The sequence below is a fragment of the Ambystoma mexicanum genome, unplaced genomic scaffold (genome assembly GCF_040938575.1).
Source record: "Ambystoma mexicanum isolate Mex_15411 unplaced genomic scaffold, UKY_AmexF1_1 Mex_scaf10, whole genome shotgun sequence".
NCBI lineage: Eukaryota > Metazoa > Chordata > Amphibia > Caudata > Ambystomatidae > Ambystoma > Ambystoma mexicanum.
Genome location: NW_027182325.1, coordinates 1,790,001 through 1,795,000, shown reverse-complemented (window position 1 = coordinate 1,795,000; position 5,000 = coordinate 1,790,001). Strand labels below are relative to the sequence as shown.

The 5,000-nt window shown below is 47.5% G+C and overlaps 13 non-coding genes and 5 pseudogenes across 13 annotated transcripts in view; all 18 read right to left on the bottom strand.

Moving 5' to 3' along the window:
- LOC138550197 (5S ribosomal RNA) overlaps positions 1-73 on the bottom strand; it is a 119-nt gene extending 46 nt beyond the window's left edge. Inside the window, exon 1 of the ribosomal RNA XR_011293955.1 lies at positions 1-73. This exon is cut by the window's left edge and continues 46 nt beyond it. This is a non-coding gene — a ribosomal RNA (5S ribosomal RNA).
- Positions 74-179: 106 nt separating this feature from the next.
- Positions 180-298, bottom strand: LOC138539856 (5S ribosomal RNA). The gene has a single exon (XR_011287919.1). It is a non-coding gene; the product is annotated as a 5S ribosomal RNA (ribosomal RNA).
- A 106-nt stretch (positions 299-404) lies between these two features.
- On the bottom strand, positions 405-523 carry LOC138538637 (5S ribosomal RNA). The gene has a single exon (XR_011286728.1). It is a non-coding gene; the product is annotated as a 5S ribosomal RNA (ribosomal RNA).
- A 464-nt stretch (positions 524-987) lies between these two features.
- Positions 988-1,099, bottom strand: LOC138547123 (5S ribosomal RNA; annotated as a pseudogene).
- Positions 1,100-1,204: 105 nt separating this feature from the next.
- Positions 1,205-1,313, bottom strand: LOC138542873 (5S ribosomal RNA; annotated as a pseudogene).
- Positions 1,314-1,419: 106 nt separating this feature from the next.
- On the bottom strand, positions 1,420-1,538 carry LOC138541344 (5S ribosomal RNA). The gene has a single exon (XR_011289353.1). It is a non-coding gene; the product is annotated as a 5S ribosomal RNA (ribosomal RNA).
- Positions 1,539-1,644: 106 nt separating this feature from the next.
- On the bottom strand, positions 1,645-1,763 carry LOC138540627 (5S ribosomal RNA). The gene has a single exon (XR_011288668.1). It is a non-coding gene; the product is annotated as a 5S ribosomal RNA (ribosomal RNA).
- Positions 1,764-2,226: 463 nt separating this feature from the next.
- Positions 2,227-2,335, bottom strand: LOC138546363 (5S ribosomal RNA; annotated as a pseudogene).
- A 106-nt stretch (positions 2,336-2,441) lies between these two features.
- Positions 2,442-2,560, bottom strand: LOC138547892 (5S ribosomal RNA). The gene has a single exon (XR_011291716.1). It is a non-coding gene; the product is annotated as a 5S ribosomal RNA (ribosomal RNA).
- Positions 2,561-2,666: 106 nt separating this feature from the next.
- Positions 2,667-2,785, bottom strand: LOC138550195 (5S ribosomal RNA). Its single transcript, XR_011293953.1, has one exon. It is a non-coding gene; the product is annotated as a 5S ribosomal RNA (ribosomal RNA).
- A 106-nt stretch (positions 2,786-2,891) lies between these two features.
- On the bottom strand, positions 2,892-3,000 carry LOC138544368 (5S ribosomal RNA; annotated as a pseudogene).
- Positions 3,001-3,106: 106 nt separating this feature from the next.
- On the bottom strand, positions 3,107-3,225 carry LOC138550194 (5S ribosomal RNA). The gene has a single exon (XR_011293952.1). It is a non-coding gene; the product is annotated as a 5S ribosomal RNA (ribosomal RNA).
- Positions 3,226-3,331: 106 nt separating this feature from the next.
- On the bottom strand, positions 3,332-3,450 carry LOC138539855 (5S ribosomal RNA). The gene has a single exon (XR_011287918.1). It is a non-coding gene; the product is annotated as a 5S ribosomal RNA (ribosomal RNA).
- A 106-nt stretch (positions 3,451-3,556) lies between these two features.
- LOC138538635 (5S ribosomal RNA) lies at positions 3,557-3,675 on the bottom strand. Its single transcript, XR_011286727.1, has one exon. It is a non-coding gene; the product is annotated as a 5S ribosomal RNA (ribosomal RNA).
- Positions 3,676-4,139: 464 nt separating this feature from the next.
- LOC138543486 (5S ribosomal RNA) lies at positions 4,140-4,248 on the bottom strand (annotated as a pseudogene).
- Positions 4,249-4,353: 105 nt separating this feature from the next.
- LOC138548985 (5S ribosomal RNA) lies at positions 4,354-4,472 on the bottom strand. Its single transcript, XR_011292774.1, has one exon. It is a non-coding gene; the product is annotated as a 5S ribosomal RNA (ribosomal RNA).
- A 106-nt stretch (positions 4,473-4,578) lies between these two features.
- On the bottom strand, positions 4,579-4,697 carry LOC138541333 (5S ribosomal RNA). The gene has a single exon (XR_011289342.1). It is a non-coding gene; the product is annotated as a 5S ribosomal RNA (ribosomal RNA).
- Positions 4,698-4,803: 106 nt separating this feature from the next.
- Positions 4,804-4,922, bottom strand: LOC138549008 (5S ribosomal RNA). The gene has a single exon (XR_011292797.1). It is a non-coding gene; the product is annotated as a 5S ribosomal RNA (ribosomal RNA).
- Between the last annotated feature and the right edge of the window lie 78 nt (positions 4,923-5,000).

The following is a 5,000-nucleotide window of genomic DNA, read 5'->3' as shown; positions in this document are numbered from 1 at the left end:
AACGAGGCCCGACACTGCTTAGCTTCCGAGATCAGACGAGATCGGGCGCATTCAGTGTGGTGTGGCCGTAGGCTCTGGTTCTTGTGAGTTTTGTACTTTTAAGCATCTAGTCGGCTAGACCTTGCAGTTTTGAAAGGCAATTGAGAAATGGCTCACTTCCTGAACTTGGAGTACAAAAAAGCCTACAGCACCTGGTATTCCCAGGCGGTCTTCCATCCAGGTACTAACTAGGCCCGACACTGCTTAGCTTCTGAGATCAGACGAGATCAGGCACATTCAGTGTGGTGTGGCCGTAGGCTCTGGGCCTAGTGAGTTTTGTACTTTTAAGCATCTAGTCGGCTAGACCTTGCAGTTTTAAAAGGCAATTGAGAAAGGGCTCACTTCCTGAACTTGGAGCACAAAAAAGCCTACAGCACCTGGTATTCCCAGGCGGTCTCCCATCCAGGTACTAACTAGGCCTGACACTGCTTAACTTCCGAGATCAGTCGAGATCGGGTGCATTCAGTGTGGTGTGGCCGTAGGCTCTAGGAATGCTAAGAATATTACTCTTATGCATTTGCATTTAGTAAGCTAAGCCATGCAGCCACTTGCAACATGATACCACGCTCATCGCTCGATCAGGCTCGATCAGGCGAGATATATAAGACTGGTGGGCCCATTCAGGACTCCTATGTCTGGTAGGATAACTTTAATTCATCCATCCTGTGTCTGTTGCAGGGAGGTGGAGAGAACAATCAACACAATAATGGTTTTCTTTCATGCCTCTTGAAGGACTCAATATTCTCTGTACTGCATTACATGTGAAAGTTGATTTATTACCCATGAACACACTACCTGTATGCTAATTCTATGTAAAAAGGTAGCTCCAGCCCTCATGATGTTGTCCAACATTTCCGCTATAAAACGGGATACAATTATTTTGGAAACATACCAAATTTGAAAAATAATTGAGAAGTTGCGCAATTACTAATCATGGAGCACAAAAAAAGCCTACAGCACCTGGTATTCCCAGGCAGTCTCCCATCCAGGTACTAACTAGGCACGACCCTGCTTAGCTTCCGAGATCGGGCGCATTATTCAGTGTGGTGTGGCCGTAGGCTCTGGGCCTAGTGAGTTTGTACTTTTAAGCATCTAGTCGGCTAGACCTTGCAGTTTTGAAAGGCAATTGTGAAATGGCTCACTTCCTGAACTTGGAGCACAAAAAAGCCTACAGCACCTGGTATTCCCAGGTGGTCTCCCATCCAGGTACTAACTAGGCCCGACACTGCTTAGCTTCCGAGATCAGGCGCATTCAGTGTGGTGTGACCGTAGGCTCTGGGCCTAGTGAGTTTTGTACTTTTAAGCATCTAGTCGGCTAGACCTTGCAGTTTTGAAAGGCAATTGAGAAATGGCTCACTTCCTGAACTTGGAGTACAAAAAAGCCTACAGCACCTGGTATTCCCAGGCGGTCTCCCATCCAGGTACTAACTAGGCCCGACACTGCTTAGCTTCTGAGATCAGACGAGATCAGGCGCATTCAGTGTGGTGTGGCCGTAGGCTCTGGGCCTAGTGAGTGTTGTACTTTTAAGCATCTAGTCGGCTAGACCTTGCAGTTTTAAAAGGCAATTGAGAAAGGGCTCACTTCCTGAACTTGGAGCACAAAAAAGCCTACAGCACCTGGTATTCCCAGGCGGTCTCCCATCCAGGTAGTAACTAGGCCTGACACTGCTTAACTTCCGAGATCAGACGAGATCGGGTGCATTCAGTGTGGTGTGGCCGTAGGCTCTAGGAATGCTAAGAATATTACTCTTATGCATTTGCATTTAGTAAGCTAAGCCATGCAGCCACTTGCAACATGATACCACGCTCATCGCTCGATCAGGCTCGATCAGGCGAGATATATAAGACTGGTGGGCCCATTCAGGACTCCTATGTCTGGTAGGATAACTTTAATTCATCCATCCTGTGTCTGTTGCAGGGAGGTGGAGAGAACAATCAACACAATAATGGTTTTCTTTCATGCCTCTTGAAGGACTCAATATTCTCTGTACTGCATTACATGTGAAAGTCGATTTATTACCCATGAACACACTACCTGTATGCTAATTCTATGTAAAAAGGTAGCTCCAGCCCTCATGATGTTGTCCAACATTTCCGCTATAAAACGGGATACAATTATTTTGGAAACATACCAAATTTGAAAAATAATTGAGAAGTTGCGCAATTACTAATCATGGAGCACAAAAAAGCCTACAGCACCTGGTATTCCCAGGCAGTCTCCCATCCAGGTACTAACTAGGCCTGACCCTGCTTAGCTTCCGAGATCGGGCACATTCAGTGTGGTGTGGCCGTAGGCTCTGGGCCTAGTGAGTTTTGTACTTTTAAGCATCTAGTCGGCTAGACCTTGCAGTTTTGAAAGGCAATTGTGAAATGGCTCACTTCCTGAACTTGGAGCACAAAAAAGCCTACAGCACCTGGTATTCCCAGGTGGTCTCCCATCCAGGTACTAACTAGGCCCGACACTGCTTAGCTTCCGAGATCAGACGAGATCGGGCGCAATCAGTGTGGTGTGGCCGTAGGCTCTGGGCCTAGTGAGTTTTGTACTTTTAAGCATCTAGTCAGCTAGACCTTGCAGTTTTGAAAGGCAATTGAGAAATGGCTCACTTCCTGAACTTGGAGCACAAAAAAGCCTACAGCACCTGGTATTCCCAGGCGGTCTCCCATCCAGGTACTAACGAGGCCCGACACTGCTTAGCTTCCGAGATCAGACGAGATCGGGCGCATTCAGTGTGGTGTGGCCGTAGGCTCTGGTTCTTGTGAGTTTTGTACTTTTAAGCATCTAGTCGGCTAGACCTTGCAGTTTTGAAAGGCAATTGTGAAATGGCTCACTTCCTGAACTTGGAGCACAAAAAAGCCTACAGCACCTGGTATTCCCAGGCGGTCTTCCATCCAGGTACTAACTAGGCCCGACACTGCTTAGCTTCTGAGATCGGGCACATTCAGTGTGGTGTGGCCGTAGGCTCTGGGCCTAGTGAGTTTTGTACTTTTAAGCATCTAGTCAGCTAGACCTTGCAGTTTTGAAAGGCAATTGAGAAATGGCTCACTTCCTGAACTTGGAGCACAAAAAAGCCTACAGCACCTGGTATTCCCAGGCGGTCTCCCATCCAGGTACTAACGAGGCCCGACACTGCTTAGCTTCCGAGATCAGACGAGATCGGGCGCATTCAGTGTGGTGTGGCCGTAGGCTCTGGTTCTTGTGAGTTTTGTACTTTTAAGCATCTAGTCGGCTAGACCTTGCAGTTTTGAAAGGCAATTGAGAAATGGCTCACTTCCTGAACTTGGAGTACAAAAAAGCCTACAGCACCTGGTATTCCCAGGCGGTCTTCCATCCAGGTACTAACTAGGCCCGACACTGCTTAGCTTCTGAGATCAGACGAGATCAGGCACATTCAGTGTGGTGTGGCCGTAGGCTCTGGGCCTAGTGAGTTTTGTACTTTTAAGCATCTAGTCGGCTAGACCTTGCAGTTTTAAAAGGCAATTGAGAAAGGGCTCACTTCCTGAACTTGGAGCACAAAAAAGCCTACAGCACCTGGTATTCCCAGGCGGTCTCCCATCCAGGTACTAACTAGGCCTGACACTGCTTAACTTCCGAGATCAGTCGAGATCGGGTGCATTCAGTGTGGTGTGGCCGTAGGCTCTAGGAATGCTAAGAATATTACTCTTATGCATTTGCATTTAGTAAGCTAAGCCATGCAGCCACTTGCAACATGATACCACGCTCATCGCTCGATCAGGCTCGATCAGGCGAGATATATAAGACTGGTGGGCCCATTCAGGACTCCTATGTCTGGTAGGATAACTTTAATTCATCCATCCTGTGTCTGTTGCAGGGAGGTGGAGAGAACAATCAACACAACAATGGTTTTCTTTCATGCCTCTTGAAGGACTCAATATTCTCTGTACTGCATTACATGTGAAAGTTGATTTATTACCCATGAACACACTACCTGTATGCTAATTCTATGTAAAAAGGTAGCTCCAGCCCTCATGATGTTGTCCAACATTTCCGCTATAAAACGGGATACAATTATTTTGGAAACATACCAAATTTGAAAAATAATTGAGAAGTTGCGCAATTACTAATCATGGAGCACAAAAAAAGCCTACAGCACCTGGTATTCCCAGGCAGTCTCCCATCCAGGTACTAACTAGGCCCGACCCTGCTTAGCTTCCGAGATCGGGCGCATTCAGTGTGGTGTGGCCGTAGGCTCTGGGCCTAGTGAGTTTGTACTTTTAAGCATCTAGTCGGCTAGACCTTGCAGTTTTGAAAGGCAATTGTGAAATGGCTCACTTCCTGAACTTGGAGCACAAAAAAGCCTACAGCACCTGGTATTCCCAGGTGGTCTCCCATCCAGGTACTAACTAGGCCCGACACTGCTTAGCTTCCGAGATCAGACGAGATCGGGCGCATTCAGTGTGGTGTGGCCGTAGGCTCTGGGCCTAGTGAGTTTTGTACTTTTAAGCATCTAGTCGGCTAGACCTTGCAGTTTTGAAAGGCAATTGAGAAATGGCTCACTTCCTGAACTTGGAGTACAAAAAAGCCTACAGCACCTGGTATTCCCAGGCGGTCTCCCATCCAGGTACTAACTAGGCCCGACACTGCTTAGCTTCTGAGATCAGACGAGATCAGGCGCATTCAGTGTGGTGTGGCCGTAGGCTCTGGGCCTAGTGAGTGTTGTACTTTTAAGCATCTAGTCGGCTAGACCTTGCAGTTTTAAAAGGCAATTGAGAAAGGGCTCACTTCCTGAACTTGGAGCACAAAAAAGCCTACAGCACCTGGTATTCCCAGGCGGTCTCCCATCCAGGTACTAACTAGGCCTGACACTGCTTAACTTCCGAGATCAGACGAGATCGGGTGCATTCAGTGTGGTGTGGCCGTAGGCTCTAGGAATGCTAAGAATATTACTCTTATGCATTTGCATTTAGTAAGCTAAGCCATGCAGCCACTTGCAACATGATAC